Raw genomic sequence first — 16,742 nt, 5'->3', positions numbered from 1 at the left:
GCCTCCTCCATCTGCCTGAGCCAATCAGAGGCTAGGAGCTCGAGTTACTGAGTTACAGCAGAGCGACCACGAGTCTCGGAGGCGGGAGGACCGGAAGTGGCCTTTAGTGGTTCTTCAGACGCTGAATAGAGGTGAGGAGTGAGGCCCCATGAGGGTGGCTTGTCTCGTTGCTGTGGAAACAACCAGTCTCGGCATCCCCCTACCCCCCAAGACCCGGGGCTGCGCTGCACAAGTTGCCGCCCTGGTCCTGGTCCCCAAGCGAACACCCGCTCTCCTGACCGAGACGCTCAGATTGCGGGTCCAGGACCCGCTGCACTTTGGGCAGACGCGTCATAATGCTCTTTTACTGCATGGAACTGGTTCGTTTGCGCCTTTGTGTTTCTGATAGATTCAGCTCCCTGAGGGCGGGGACCAAACCTTTTTTGCCTTTGCATTCCCAACGCCTCACACACCTAATGTAAGACAGGAATCGGATGAGGAGACCGAATACTCCCCAGTAAGGAGATTCAAAGGGGGAGCTTACGTGGGAGCGAAGATGATGTCCTTCTATTTGGACAGACTACAGAGGCTGGGAAGCATAACAATACCAAGAGCTACTATTGACTTAAAGTTCACTAGGTGTTGAGCACTGTGTGTGAATGATCTCATCTATTGCAATTTATGAGGTAGGTCCTCTTATCCTCATTTTACAGGTTAGAAAACAGCCACAAAATTTAAGCAGTTGGTAAGGGGATGCATTCGTATTTAAATCTCTATCTGAATGCAGTCTGTGTGTAATGAGAATCCCTATTTCTTTAAGTTCTTAGAATCTTTGGACACACACATTTTAAAGACATTTGTTACTATTGACAAATTGCCCTCCAAAAAGATACATCAGTACCAAAATCAGACAAAGCTAGTACAAGAAAAGAAAGCTACAGACCAGTATCCCTCACGAATACAGATGCAAAACCTGTAACAAATTAGCAAATCAAATCCAGCAATATATAAAAAAGATTAAGACATCATTACCAAATAGAATTCAAACCCAGAATGCAAAGCTCTTTTAATATTTAAAAATTAATCAATTTAACAAGCCATATTAACAATATAAAAAGTGAAACCACTTGATCATATCGATGCAAGAAGGATTGGACAAAATTCAACAGCCACTGAATTAAAAAAACAAAACAAAACAAAACTCAGAGAACTAGGAATAGAAGGGAACTTCTTTAACTTAGTAAAAAGCATCTCCAAGAGCCTGCACTTAACATAATACTTTATGGTGAAAGACTGCCTTCTTTCTTTTCTTTTTTTTTTTTTTTAAAGATTTTATTTATTTATTTGAGACAGAGAGAATGAGAGACAGAGAGCATGAGAGGGAGGAGGGTCAGAGGGAGAAGCAGACTCCCTGCCGAGCAGGGAGCCCGATGCGGGACTCGATGCGGGACTCGATGCGGGACTCGATGCGGGACTCGATGCGGGACTCGATGCGGGACTCGATGCGGGACTCGATCCAGGGACTCCAGGATCATGACCTGAGCCGAAGGCAGTCGCTTAACCAACTGAGCCACCCAGGCGCCCAAGACTGCCTTCTTTCTAAGATCAGGAACAAGACAAGGATGTCCACTCTCACCACTACTATTTAACACTATACTCAAAAGTCCTAGACAGTACAGTAAGAAAAGAAAAAGAAATTTTACAAACAGACTAGAAAGAGAGAAAACTCCCTATTCACAGAAGACATTGTCCACCCAGAAAATCTGAAGAATCAATAACAATGACAAAAAACCTCCTAGAACTAGTAAGTGAATATAGCAAGGATACAAGCTCAACACACAAAAATCAATCTTATTTCTATATACTAGCAATGAATAATTGGAAACCAAAATTGAAAACACCATACCTCCCAAAAGCTGTAATATATTTGTCAATTTTGTTTCTGTTAAGTTTAAATTGTCCTAAAAATTGTACTAATTTACATGCTTGCTGACACCATGTTCTGGCCAATTTTGGATATTGTTCTTTATTTTTCCAGGCATCAAGCCATTACAAAATAAGGTATGTACTATTTTATATATACAAAATAATACATGTTGTGTGTATATATAATATATATATACAAGTTATGAAACATGACAAAATGAACATACATGAACCCATCTCTCAACTTAAAAACAAAGATTCTTAAATACATAGACATAGGAAGTAGAATGGTGGTTTTCAGGGGCTGGAGGGAGGCATAAGTTGTTTAATGGGTACAGAGTTTCAGTTTTACAAGATGAAAAGAGTTCTAGAGATGGATGGTGGATGATGGACATACATTAATGCCATGGAACTGCACACTTAAGGGTTAAAATGGCAAATTTTATGTTCTGTGTATTTTACCACAATTAAAAAAAAATATGTGACATATACCAAAAAAACCCCTGAAATACTGCCAAAACCATCTCATTGATGGGTGTGTTTGTCTATTCCATTTCCTTGTCTTCTCGAATACCCAAGGATAACCACTAAATTTTGATTGATTTTGCTTTGTTTTATAAAAAAAATGTATTATATATTTATAATCCCTAAACAACATATTGCTTAGTTCTGCTTGGTTTTGAGGGGTTTTTTTACAAATGACATTATAATGTAATTTTCTACAGTTTGCTTTATTCACTTGATATGACATTCCTAAAATTCATCTATGTTCTTACATGTATCTGTGGTTCTCTCATTAGCACTGCTGCATAATATTTCATCATGTGACCATAACACAATTTATGTATTCATTTTTCTTCAACAGATATTTGGGTTGTTTCCAATCTTTTGGGGGGGTGGGAGAATATAAACTATAAATATTCTTATGTGTATTTTGGCATACGTACAAGTGGAACAGCTAGGGCATAGTCTATATGAATAGTCAGCTTTACAAATAGTGCTTGTCTTCCAAAGTGGTTAAATTAATTAATGCTCTCTCCAGTAGGACTTAAAGAGTTCCAACTGATTTACCTCATTACCAACACTTGGTATTATCAGTTATTTTATTTGGGGGAATCAGATAGATATAAAGGATGTATCATGATCTTAATTTGTTTCCTGATGAGGCTGTTAATTTTTTTGTATGTTTATTGGCCATGTGTTTTTCTCATTTGTGAAATACCTGTGTGTGTCTCTTGCCTACTTTCTTTTTTTTTTTTTTAAGATTTTATTTATTTAAGAGAGAGAGAGAATGAGAAACAGAGAGCACGAGAGGGAAGAGGGTCAGAGGGAGAAGCAGACCCCCCGCTGAGCAGGGAGCCCGATGCGGGACTCGATCCCGGGACTCCAGGATCATGACCAGAGCGAAGGCAGTCGCTTAACCAACCGAGCCACCCAGGTGCCCCTCTTGCCTACTTTCGTAAAAATCCTTTTTAAAATACACTTGTAGGAATTCCTTATATATTCTGAACACTAATCTTTTTCAGTTATTTGTTCTATAAATATCTTCTCTCAGTTCATGGCTTGTCATTTTATTCACTTTGAGATGTCAAAGACATCTTGTCTTTGTATAGTTAATGCTTTTCATGTTTTATTTAAAAGATCCTTCCCTAATATAAAGGCTTAAAGATAATCTATCTTTTTCTTCTAAATAATTAAAAAATTTAAATTTACAAGTAATTTTGAGTTACTTTCTGTGTAGGATGAAAGGTGAGAATCCAATTTTCTTTTCTTTTTCCATTCTCTTTCTGTTGATTTTCTTTTTTCTTTTTTTAAAGATTTTATTTATTTGAGAGAGAGAGTGAGTGAGAGAGAGCACAAACTGGGGGAGGGGCAGAGGGAGAGGGAGGAGCAGACTCCCCGCTGAGCAGGAAGCCCCATGTGGGACTCCAACCCAGGATCCTGGGATCATGACCTGAGCTGAAGGCAGATGCTTAACTGACTGAGGCACCCTCCATTGATTTTTAATTCTACCACTGTAATATGTCACGTGTCTATAATGTGTGAGTCTGTTTGGGGACTATTTTGTTCCATCACTAAATTTGCCTATCCCTTACCCAATATCACATTATCTGTTTTACTCTTGTCTTATTTTATAAAAAGTCTTGTTATCTGGTAAGAAAAATTCCCTTGCCATATTTCTTTCTTTAAGAGGGTCTTAACTAGTTTGGAGCCTTTGCTCTTTCATATATATTTTAGAAATAATTTGTCTATTCCTAAAAACAAAACAAACAAACAAAACAAAACAAAAACAAAAAAACCCTACAGATTTTCCTTGGAATTACTTTAAATCTCTAAATTAATTTGAGGAGAATTGACATCTTTAGGATACTGAGTCTTCCTATCGATGGCCTTGGTATGTATCTCCATTTATTTAGGTCTTCTTTAAGGTTGTTTGGTAAAATTTTATAATTTTCTCCCTATAGGTCTTACACATCTTGTGTAAGATTTATTCCTAGGCACCTTGTATATTTATGCTGTTATAGATGATTATCATTCTTTTTCATCATTGCCAAATTGATAGAGAAAATACAAAAACTCCTTTTAATTCGCATTTCTTTTTTTTTTTTTTTTTAAGATTTTATTTATTTATTTGCGAGAGAGAGAATGAGAGACAGAGAGCATGAGAAGGAGGAAGGTCAGAGGGAGAAGCAGACTCCCTGCTGAGCAGGGAGCCCGATGCGGGACTCGATCCCGGGACTCCAGGATCATGACCTGAGCCGAAGGCAGTCGCTTAACCAACTGAGCCACCCAGGCGCCCTTAATTCGCATTTCTTTGTTCATTAATCAAGGTGAACATTTTTTTCATGTTTATTTGCCTTTGCATTTCTTCTCTTATGAATTGCTGGTGCACGTGCATTGCCCATTTTTTTCTAATATGATACATGACAGATATTCTGGTTGTCCACCCAATATCCATTTCTTTCTTCTTCCCTGTTAAAAGAATTGATTTTGTTTGGTTTCTACCCACAGGGAAAGTGGGTTTTAGCTTATGGGTAAATCCTCACTGGTCTAAGCCAATTATGGCAATTCCATTCTCCTTTAAAAAAAATTTTTTTAACAGATTGGTGTTGGATAACCCATTTTCTAGCCAGCAGGATATGAGGGAGATCTGTTTGGAAAAGTTTCTTTGTTCTTAAGTAATAGAGAAGACTACTTTGTTTCTTCTATCTCTGATTGTCTGAGATATGATGCCTGGAATTACTGCAGCTATCTTGTGACCATGAGGTCTCAAGACTGAGGATAAAGTTAACATGCCAAGGATGGCAGAACAGAAAAACAGAAAGAATCTAGGCTCTTGATGATATCGACACTTAATGGGTATTTTACATATATAAACGCTCCTCATTCTTACAGCAATCCTATGAAATAGATACTACTGATATAACCGTTTTCAAAATAGGAACCTGAGGCATAAATAGGTCAAGTAATTTGCTTAATGATACACACCTAGTAAGTGGAAGAGTTGAGATGTTAATCTAACAGTGTAGCTTCAGTGCCTGCACTGTTAGTCTGGGTACTGTGGTGCCTTTTATTAAAGCTGTGTGAAATCAACAAATCCAGAAGTTGCCCTACTTTTAGACTTCTTATTATATAAAGTGATACATTTCTCTATTGATAAAATTTTGAATTTTGAGTTTTCTATCACTTGCAGTCCAAAGCATCCTGATATTGGGTATTTAATCTTCTTCTGGTTGATATGTAAGGTCTATTTATATATTAAAGATACTGATCATTTGCAATGTGTGTTGCAATATTAGTAGTTTTACAAACTTTGCCCAATTCTCATATATTGCTGTGGGATTTTAAATTGAAACACCTTTCAGTAGGACAATTTGAAAAAAACGTAGCAAGAGACTTTAAAATGTTCATTCATACTCTTTAAGCCAGTATGTCTAAATATAGAAATTTATCCTAAGGAAATAATCAGAAATAGGCACAAAGATTTATCCAAAATCACATTTTTCACTTTATTATTTATAATATAAAAATCAGAAATATTCCTAAGTATTCAAAATTAGGAAATTGGTTTGGAAATTATGTACTGCCATCCATGTTTTAGAAGAATATTTAATGACATAGGAAATAATGATAAGAATTGTTGACAACATATTGTTAAGTTTAAAAAGTAGGTTGCACGCAGTCACTCTGGAAAACAGTTTGGCAGTTCCTTTAAAAACTGAAAATGGATTTATAATACAATCCAGCAATTGCACTCCTGGTCATTCATCCTAGAGAAATGAGCACTTGTGTCCAAACCACATGAATGTTCATAGCGGCTTTATTCATAATAGCCAAAAACTGGAAACTTCCCAAATATCCTTCAGTTGGTTGATATTTAAACAAACTGTGGCACATCTGTAGCATGGGATATGTCTCAGCAATAAAAAGGACCAAACTGTTGATATCTGCAACAACTTAAATAAACCTCAAGGAACTTACGCTGAATGAGAAAAGCCAATCTCAAACTATATTTTCTGCATAATTCCAATAATGTATCATTCATGGAGTAACATATAAAGAGAGATAAAGAATGGATTAGTAATTGCCAGGGGTTAGGGATGGGTGGGGGGCATGAGATGGGTGTAGTTATGAAGGAGTGACACAAAGGATAGTGCAGTTGAGTCTCTGGATGTTGTGGGGATGGTTATGCAAGGCTACACATGATAACATTTCATAGAGCTACACACACGAGTGCATGTGTAACTGATGAAATCTAAAACTATGGATTATATCAATGTCAATATTTTGGTTTTGATACAGTACCATAGTTGTATAAGTTGTTACCATTAGAGGAGGCAGGGGGAAGGGCACGTGGGACTTGGGTATACATTCCTTTCAACCTCCTGTGAATCTACAATTATTTTGAAATAAATAGTTGAACAAAAACTTCATAAACCAAGATTTATATAATAAAAGCATCTATTTAAAAGAAAATTATAGGAACGCCTGGCTGGCTCAGTTGGTGGAGCGTGCGACTCATGATCTCGGGGTTGTGAGTTTGAGCCCTATGTTGGGTGTAGAGATTGCTTACAAATAAAATCTTTAAAAGAAAATTATAATGGATTACATTACATTACTCTAATTGTTAAATGACTCAGTGCTAAAATAGATAATAAAGGAGACTGTTTAAAGTGCAATTTTTCAAAAAAGCAAGATGCAAAAATAGTATATTTGGTACGATCTCAATTTCACTTAAAAATATTTATACATTGGGGCGCCTGGGTGGCTCAGTCATTAAGCGTCTGCCTTCGGCTCAGGTCATGATCCCAGGGTCCTGGGATCGAGCCCCGCATCGGGCTCCCTGCTCCGCGGGGGGCCTGCTTCTCCCTCTCCCGCTGCTTGTGTTCCCTCTCTCGCTGTGTCTCTCTCTCTCTCTCTGTCAAATAAATAAATAGATCTTTAAAAAATATATATTTATACATACTCATGTATTATATATAAATATATATTCACACACACACACCCACACACACATATATAAGTCTATACACACGTATACACATCATATATATGTGGGTATATATATATGGGTGTGTGTGTGGATATCTGTGTGTATACATGGCATACCAAGATGTTAACAGTGGCTCTCTCTGGATGGTATGATTACGGGTTTATCAGAGACCCCTAATTGCCTCATAAGCCGTTCTTCTAGAGTGATAGAGTTTTGGCTTGGCAAATAGGCACGCAAAATAAAGACTGCATTTCTTAGTCTCCCCAGCAGGTAGGTGTGGCCACGTGACTACGGTCTTACTGTTGGGATGGTGTGGAAATGTTGTGTTGCTGCTTCAGAGAAACTTCCCTGGAAGGTAACTGGCATGTGTCCTTTGGCCTCTTTATCCCTTTCTCTTTCTGGCTGCCTTTCTGCTCTGCAGCCTGGATGATGAGGATTCAGGCCACACTGCAGGGATGGCAGAGTAGTGAGCTAGAAGGAGCCTGGGCACCCTAAGGCTTCTGTGGAGCAAAACTATCATACCAGCCTGGACTTTTCAACTTCATGTAGCTGCAAGCAAAATAAGCTTCAGTCTTATTTGAGCCACTCTTATCTTGAGGTTTCCATCGTTTGCAGTACACTCAATCCTAACAAATACAAGAGTGATTTATATGTTCATTTGTGTTCTGTATTTCCCAAAATTTTAACAATAAACACATCCCATTTATAATCAGAAAAAAGTTATTTGTAAGAAAAATAAGTCCTTCCATCAGGCCCGTTCTCTCAACCAGGAATAGGATTATGTTGACCAGATCTTCCAGATTTTCCCAGTGTCCCAATTTCAGACATTCTGGCTAATTGCCTGCAAAGTTACCAGATCACAGTTTCTGAACTTAATTTGGAGATAGGGTGGTTACAATGATAATTCTCAACTGTAAGGAGGGAGGCTGACCAAAATATTTGCGTCTTTCTCCTTCTGTTCCCAAGAATCTCTTTTATGCCATCAGATCACTTCCTTTTCCTGAAAGGCTTTGACTCAACCCTGTGGCATGTGAATACCCTACTGTTTTTATCCTTCTCTGATTGTTTTGGTGGATAAGTCATGTCTCTACGCAACCTGAGAACAAGTGCTATTGTCATGGACACCTGTTGTTTTTGTCTGCCCTGCACCCCCTTTCCTCTGGGAACTGTCCCTCCTTATGTCATTCAGGTGGAACTGTCAATCTCAGAGCCTCCTAACCACAGGGATGACACACCATCCAGGTCTGGGCAGTCACCCCAATTCCACACTGTTTGTATAAAATCATTCAGTCCTTCCCTGTGATTTGCTATACGGACCCCAGAAGAAAGCAGGTTGCTTGCCTTTAGATCATCTGCTATAAGGAGGTCGGCTTGGGAGTCTTGGTGGCTGGCTTTCCAGTTTCATGGAGGAAGCTTATCTTTAGGAGAAAGTCAGGCAACTGCTCCAAAAGAAGTAGAAGTGAACAGAGGCAGGTCTTGGAGTGAGAGAGAAAGGGCAAATGAGGGGATGACTTGAAATGAACTGATGTAGGCTTATAAAACTAGCCAGGCTTGAAGGTAGAGCCATCCTTGGACTTCTCAACAAATCCCCCCTTCGGCTTAGCTTTTTGAGTTACTAGAGGCTTGACTAAGCTTTTCTTTTGTTCTTCGGGGAGACCAACCCTCTTCTCAGCCATTATTTGATTGATTCTGCTAGACCAGAAGCTGATCTTGGTCTAAATATAGATTTATATTTTAGTGATACCTGGCTGTGTTTTGAATTCCCTGCCACATGACCTTGTCAGTTGCTAGGAATTTGGAGGGAAATTCTAATGGCAGACACAGGTAATGGTACCAGGGCATGTGATTAGGAAAACAAACAAACAAACACCCTATTGTTATTAGGACTGCCTGGTAACAGTTGGTCTTCATAGATCAACATATACAGTATATAACAAATATTTGTTGAGCATCTTTTCATACCAAGCACCATATTGCATATTGGAAAAGAGCCCCTGTACTAGGGGAAACTCAATAATAAAACAGCATCATCCTTTAAACTTAGAGGATTTTGCCTTTTAGTTAAAGATTTTCATATTCCTTAACTCTTTTGGTCTCTAAAGAGCCCTAAGCAGTGAGCTGGTTCTGATCAAGAGATCAGTTATACCACAATTGATAGGTTCGTTGTAAGTGAGAATAGTACCAAGTACATAGGTAGACAAAACAAATAGTCTGTGATTCTGAAAAAAGAAAAATGTAGAGACTAAGGCCACCAGCCAGTTATCCTCTCATGCTATGTTATACTGTTTAAAGTTTGGGCTTGGAAGTCAGATGAATCTCATTTCAGATCATAGGTCTGCCCCTCCCAAGCTGGGTGATCTTGTCTGTCAGCGGAAATGATAGTAACAGTGACATTTGATAAATGGTAGTGACCTCAGAGATTTAGAGACATTGTACTATTACTGATCTTTATTTTTTTTTAAGATTTTATTTATTTATTTGTCAGAGAGAGAGAGAGAGAGAGAGCACAAGTAGGGGGAATAGCAGGCAGAGGGAAAAAGCAGGCTCCCCACTGATCAGGGAGCCCGATGCAGGGCTTGATCCCAGGACCCTGGGATCATAACCTGAGCTGAAGGCAGACACTTAACCGACTGAGCCACCCAGGTGTCCCTACAACTAGTGATCTTTAAAGTAGTAGGTCTGGATACCCATTACCTAATCTGGAGAATTAAAAAAAAAAATCTCCACAAAAGTATATTCTAATATACTTAATAAAGGTCTGGTTATATTTAAAAAAATTTTTTTTATTTAATTTTAATTTAGTTAATATTAAGTGTATTATTAGTTTCAGGGGTAGAATTTAGTGATTCATCAGTTGCATATAACACTCAGTGCTCATTACATCAAGTGCCCTCCTTAATGCCCATCACCCAATTACCCCATCTCCCCACCTCCCCTCCAGCAACCCTCAGTTTGTTTCCTAGAGTTAAGAGTCTCTTATGGTTTGCCTCCCTCTCTGTTTACATCTTATTTTATTTTTCCTTTCCTTCCCCTGTGTTTATGTTTTGTTTCTTAAATTCCACATATGAGTGAGAAAGCATATGGTATTTACCTTTCTTTGACTGACTTATTTCACTTAGCATAATACTCTCTAGTTCCATCCATGTTGCAAATGGAAAGATTTCATTCTTTTCGATGGCTGAGTAATATTCCATTGTGTGTGTGTGTGTGTGTGTGTACACACACCACATCTTTATCCATTCATCTGTCAATGGACATCTGGGCTTTTTCCATAGTTTGGCTATTGTGGACATTGTTGCTATAACATTTGGGTGCAGGTGCCCCTTCAAATCAGCATTTTTGTATCCTTTGGATAAATACCTAGTAATGCAATTGCTGGGTCATAGAGTCATTTTGTTTTTAGCTTTTTGAGGATCCTCCATGCTGTTTTCCAGAGTGGCTGCACCAGTTTGGGAAGTTTGCATTCCCACCAACAATGTAAGAGGGTTCCCCTTTCTCTGCATTCTCACCAACGTCTGTTGTTTCCTGCATTGTTAATTTTAGCCATTCTCACCAGTGTGAGGTGGTATCTCATTGTGGTTTTGATTTTGTATTTCGGTCTGGTTGTATATTAAAGACCAAATAATCCAGATAAAAATAACACCAGCTTTTATTTCTAGAACTCCTCTCTTTCAAGAATGAATGAGTTATTGCAACTACCTAAGAGCATTTTAGAACAGCAACAGACCTTGCATGAGGCTATATCCCAGTCAGGAAGCCCGGGCCCTCCACCCGAGTAGCTTCCTGCCACCCTTGGTACATAGTGACACTCACTGACTAACCTGCAGACAGAGGCTGCTGGTAGCTTTCAGAGGCCAGAGGCTTACCCTCTCCCGTCTGGCTCCCCTCCTTCCCTGAAGTAGTTTCTATCCCTGGTTTGATGTCTGTGGCCAGCAACATCTTTAAAAACAGACAGTCATTGTCTAGCTTCAGAGGGTAGTTTGATTAACTAGTTCCTAACCAGAGTGGAAAAAGAAAAGGTGGGGGGACTTCTTAAGTGTGCTGTCTACATTGTGCAGAATGCCATGGGTCGGAAGAACTAAGTTGACCATTGAGATCAGAAAGTTCTTTCCAGTCTCAGCTAATCTCATTTCTTGGGGCTTGTGTATTAAGAATTACAGTGTCTTCCCCTTATTAAGCATCCACATGTGCCAGAGACTATATATACTTCATCTAAACCTTCTGAGACTCTACAGTGGAGGAAGCCAAGGCTTGCAGGGGTTAAGGGACATGCCCAGTCATATCGCTAGTGGGGCAGAGCCTAGGTTCTAGCCCGGGTTTGTCTGTCTCCAGAGACCTCCCAGTGCCTCCTAATGCCACACTGTCTACACCCTTTCTGTTAAAGTGGCAGGAGTGGCCTTTAGGGGTCAAACAGGGGCCAGGCTTCCAACAGTCTTTGAGGCCTTTGGGTTCTTAGGGATAGAAGCTCTGTGTCCCTACTCTGTCACATGAGTAAGGAGCCAGTGGATGAGACTGGAGTGGGTGCTGAGAGCACTGAGTAGCAGGCCTCTGAGAGCTGTACCCCAGCCTTGCTGGGATGCCCAGCACACACCTGCGGGTGCTGGGGGCTAGACAGGGAAGAGCCCTGCTGGGTGCTGGATCTGCCTGCCAGCCCCTGTGCCCTGAAGGGAAGACTGCATGGAAAACTCCCAGGGTTTACAGGCTCTAGCCTGGGGTGGATGGCTCTGTAGAGCCCGGTGGCCAGTTGCACCCCGTGGGAAAGCCTTGGCCCTGGCCTGCCTGGGAGCCACGGTGGTGCCGCCTCCTGCCCACGGCTTGGCTCAGCTTGGTTCAGCGGGTTCCCAAGTGGCTTGACTTCCTCCCCTATACCTCCCCCCACCCTGCAGTCTCCAGGGAGCCAGGGAGGCCACTGTCAGAGTTGGCTGTCAGTCTCCCAGTCCCCAGGCCTCCCCAAGCCCCTTCCCCACACACCTGGGAGCCAGGTTTCCCCAGAGAGCAGGAGGGGACCCTCCAACCTCCTGGGAGTACCCCTGCCCCTAGGTCTGTTTAGAACTGGCAGGCCCCATCCCCACTCCTTCCGCTGCATGCTGAGGCTCCACTCAGGGCTGCAATAACAGGGCTTGGGGTATGGGCTGTTGTTTTTGCAGCTGGGCTGGGGCGGAGCGGCAGCGGGAAGGCGGCATGGGTACTGACCGTCTGAGAAAGCCCCGAGCCCGCATTCCCACTAGAGCTGGGACAGCCCCTTCAGGCTAGTGACTGCTGTGCCTGTGGAGAGGCCCCTAGGCATGGCTGGAGTGTCAGGGGAAGGCAGAGAGAGAGGGGGGCCAGCCAGGAGGGGGACAAGAGCTTGGGGGAACCCCAAGCCTTCTCTGAGCCAGCCCTCCCCAGCAGGCTGTGCTTCCCCCTTCATTTCCAGCTGCAGCTGCACCGAACCTCTCCCCCACCCCACCCCCGCACATCTGGGAGATGCTGAAGCAAGCTTCCTTAAAACAAACAACAAACAAAACAAAATATCTCATTTACTAGGGGCAAATGTTAGAAACTAAAAAGAATAAAGGTCACACATAATCCCTTCACTCAAAAATACCCATTAAGAACATTTGATGTATTTCCCTATGACCTCTTTTTTTTTATTGTGATAAAATGTACATAACATAAAATTTACCATGTTAATCATTTTTAAGTGTACAGTTCAGTGGCGTTAAGTACATTCACATTCTTGTGCAACCATTACCATCTCCAGAACTTTTTATCTTCTCAAACTGAAACCTTGTGCCCATTAAAAAATAACTATCCATTCTCCCCGGGTGCTGGCCAGCAAGCACCCTTCTACCTCCAGTCTCTATGACTTTGACTCTTTTCTAGGAACCTCAGGTAAGTGGAACCATACAATCTTTGTACTTTTCTGTCTGATATATTTCACCTAGTATAATGTCTTCAGGATTCGTCCGTGTTGTAGCATGTGTCAGAATCAGATTTCATTCCTTTTTAAGGCAGATTAATATACCATTTTATATATATGTATAAATCATATATATATATATCACATTTTGTTTATGTACTCATAACGTATTTTCACATAATTAAGATTATACTTTGTCAGCAGTTAGATATCCTAATTTTTTTTACTCAGATATTGCTATGTCATTAAAAATTTTCCCTAAACATAATCTTTAGTGCTTACGCTAATTCCTGATGTGCATAGATATAGTGTAATAGACTTAGCTAGTCTCCTGCCATTGGCTACTGAAGTATCTTCTTTGTTTGTTTCATTGTTTGTTTGTTCTTATAAACAAAACCGAGAAGAACATCTCTGCAGACATTTTTATGGGCCCTCCTTGCAGCCCTGTCTGCCTTCTGGCATTTCAGATTAGTCCCCAAGGGAGAGTACCAGAAGTGGAATTGCTCACCGAGGTAATAAACACTCCTCAGTCTTGATAACTATCACCCCAAACTTGCCAGGAAAATGATGCCTATTGCTCTTCCCACAAACAATGCAAGAAATCCAGAGCCTTTTCCTTCCTTCACCACACATTTGGCAAATTTCTGAGCACTCATGTACTTGACACTGAGGAGCCAGATGCCTGTGCTCTGCCTTCTCTGTTCTTGGAGAAAGGTGAAGACTTCCACAAACAGGGCTTCAAGGTACCCAACCATCTTCAGATGCCTTCTGACACTGCTCTGCCCTGGCAGGTTGGCCTGTCCAGTTGAGGTGGCAAGTTCTTCATGGCCATGGAGCAAAGTGGCCCAGAAGAGAGCCATCCCAGGCCTGCAGCCTCCTCAGGGAGATGGCAGTACAGAACCAGCCTGGGAGCAAAGAAGCAATTAGTGGGGTAGGGGTGCAGAGTCTCTATCCTGTGTGTGGCCTAGGCGTGGCCCAGGATAACTCTGCAGACTCTAGTGACTGCTCAGCCAGCCCCATGCAGATAGATAGCTATATAAATGGTAGCCATTTATGGAGGGTTTACTATAGGTTAGGCCCAAAGGCGCGGGTAGGTTCTAGTAAGGCTAGGTTCCTCTCACAAACCCTATGCTGTAGGCTCCTCCGTTGTCACCATTTTACTGACAGGGCCGCTGAGTCCCACAGCCATTTGGTACCTTGTTCAAGGCACACAGCTGCGTGTAGTAGAGCTGGGGATTTGTACTCCAGCGTCTCTAGCTCTAGGCTATGTGATTTCCTGCTTCGCAGAGGGGCTGTGCTGGCACCCCAAGGCTGGGGAGGAGAGAGGAAAGAGCTGTAGCTCAGTGACGGATGGTCTGTGGGGTGGGGTTTGGCTCTGCTCTCTCTGCGGGGCCTTGCCAAATCCTAGGCCAGAGACCCCTGGCCACTGGGAATGAGGAGTGCTTCATGCCCCAAGGGGAGGGGGTGGCTGGGACTGCACTGCACACAAAGAGCCTGATTGTGTTACAGACTCTGCTCTTTGGGAAAATAAGTATCACGAAGTTGTCTTGTTTGGGACAATGTGGTGTCCAGAGAGGCAAGCCAAAGAAAACATGGACTGAGGAATAGGGGCTAGCAATGCTGAAGCCTGCAGGTGAAGCCCGCACTTCCGGTGCTGAGGAGGGGAGCTCCCGTGGGTTCCCAAGCTGGAACCAGGGTGCCAATGTCCAGAGTAACCTCCTTGCTCAAGGCTCCCTGGGGTCCAGGCAAAGGACAGGCCTTGGGCTGGGGAAATTTTTCCACAGACAGATGGCAAGAGGAGATCAGGGGAGACCAGAGCCCCCTGTGGAACCTCGGCCTTGGGGGCCTGCATGCAGAGTGGCCTCACCACACCCAGGAAGCACTGGGGGGCTCAGAGATCTACAAATTCTGTGGGCTCCATGCCCAAGCCAGAGGAACATGCACTGAGATGAGCCAGGTTGGGGGCTGGCCAGGCCTCTTGTGTCAGAGCACCCTACAAGGCAAGGGAAGGCAGCTCAGTGGGAACCCAGGCCAGGAGGGGCGATCTTTTTTTCCGGAACAGGATTCCCTGTGGGGCACAGAGCAGAAGTCTGTGGGCTGCAGAGTCTGGGACGTGCTTGTTGGACTGGGCTGGGGTCAAGAGGGCGGCCCACTGGCCTGGCCTCATCGGCCAAAGCCAACACAGGAAATGCCAAGCAGACCTCAACGTCCGGGCACCTAATTTGCTCTGGCTGGCAAGGAGCACTGCCTCCCCAGCTCGGCCCGTGGGCAGCACTGGCGGCGGGGAGGGAACAGTGGCCTCCGTGCTCAGGGGATGCTCAGTCCCCGGGCCGTCCTCACAGGCCCTCGGCGGCTGCGCGGCTGGAGGAGCCGGGCAAACACTCAGGAGGCCAGCAGGCAGCACGAGGAGCCAGGCGTTACCCTGGACGGCGGCCACCGGGTTGTTGCTGGGATCCAGTTTCCTGCTCACGCTCCTCCGAGGAGAGCTGCAAGGGGTCAGCCCCTCCGCCAAGCCCCAGGAAGGAGCCTGATGGGCAGACAGTTGTTAACGCCGCTGCCGCCGGCCACCGGGGGGATCAGGCCGCTGAGACGGGCCTCCCAGCCGGGCGGGGTCGGGCCTGCCAGCCGGGCCGCCGGGCCGTGGAGGAGCCTGGGCGGGAACAGCGAGTACTGCAGCTGCTCGCGCTGATCCAGTTAGCTGGTGCATTGACACTCCTTAATCATTTCCTTTCCGCGGCCGGCCGGGGCCAGAACTGTGGGGGTGGTGGGGGTGGTGGGCAGAGGCGAGCCTTCGGCCTTCCCGGGACTCCTTTAAAGCGGGGCACCAGCTGGCACGGGTGCAGAGGGTCTTCATCCTGGCTGCCACCTGAGCTCTGCTGAGAACCAGTCTGCAGCCCCTCAGTGACTGATCAGCCGCTCTCTTGCCAGTCAGGGACCGTCTCTCCCGTTTTCTCGGTGACGCCTGGTACGGTGGGGCCTCGCAGGTGCCATCTGCTCCCCCAGGCTTAGCTGGGGCCTGGCACAGAGCAGGTTTGGCAAGGATATTGGCAACACGAGTGGGTCAGCAAGTGGATCAGTTTTCCCCAATTGGCCTGACTGCCTTGTGGGAGAATCTCTGTGATCCCCTCCAAGGTCTGGGTGGTCCTTGTGAGAACATCTTTGCAGACAGTCTTGGGAATGGAGAGCTCTCCCAAGGCCATCTGATCCATTCCCCTGCCTCTAAGGGCAGCATCCCCTAAGCCATCTCTGATGGGCAGCTGTGCCCCACTTTGGCCAAGTTCCTGCTTTTGGCATGAGTGTGTGTGCACGCACATGAGGGTGCATGCATGTGCCTGGGTCTGAGCACCTATGTCTGCCCAGAAGGAACACTGGATGTTTTCTTCCTTACCCATCCTCTGTGTTCTTTCGTCTTCCCGGATTCCCTCCTTTGGAGGTCCCAGG

General features: G+C 43.7%; 1 long non-coding RNA gene across 1 annotated transcript; it reads left to right on the top strand.

Moving 5' to 3' along the window:
- The first annotated feature begins 80 nt into the window (after positions 1–80).
- On the top strand, positions 81–4,492 carry LOC123861794 (uncharacterized). Its single transcript, XR_006795132.3, has 3 exons — positions 81–665; positions 2,018–2,040; positions 3,170–4,492. It is a non-coding gene; the product is annotated as an uncharacterized LOC123861794 (long non-coding RNA).
- Positions 4,493–16,742: the final 12,250 nt, after the last annotated feature.

The sequence above is a fragment of the Mirounga angustirostris genome, unplaced genomic scaffold (genome assembly GCF_029215605.1).
Source record: "Mirounga angustirostris isolate CCGP_5_RB_7025 unplaced genomic scaffold, mMirAng1.0.hap1 SCAF_9, whole genome shotgun sequence".
NCBI lineage: Eukaryota > Metazoa > Chordata > Mammalia > Carnivora > Phocidae > Mirounga > Mirounga angustirostris.
Note: the sequence above shows the minus strand (reverse complement) of the source record. Positions and strands in the feature narration are given on the sequence as shown.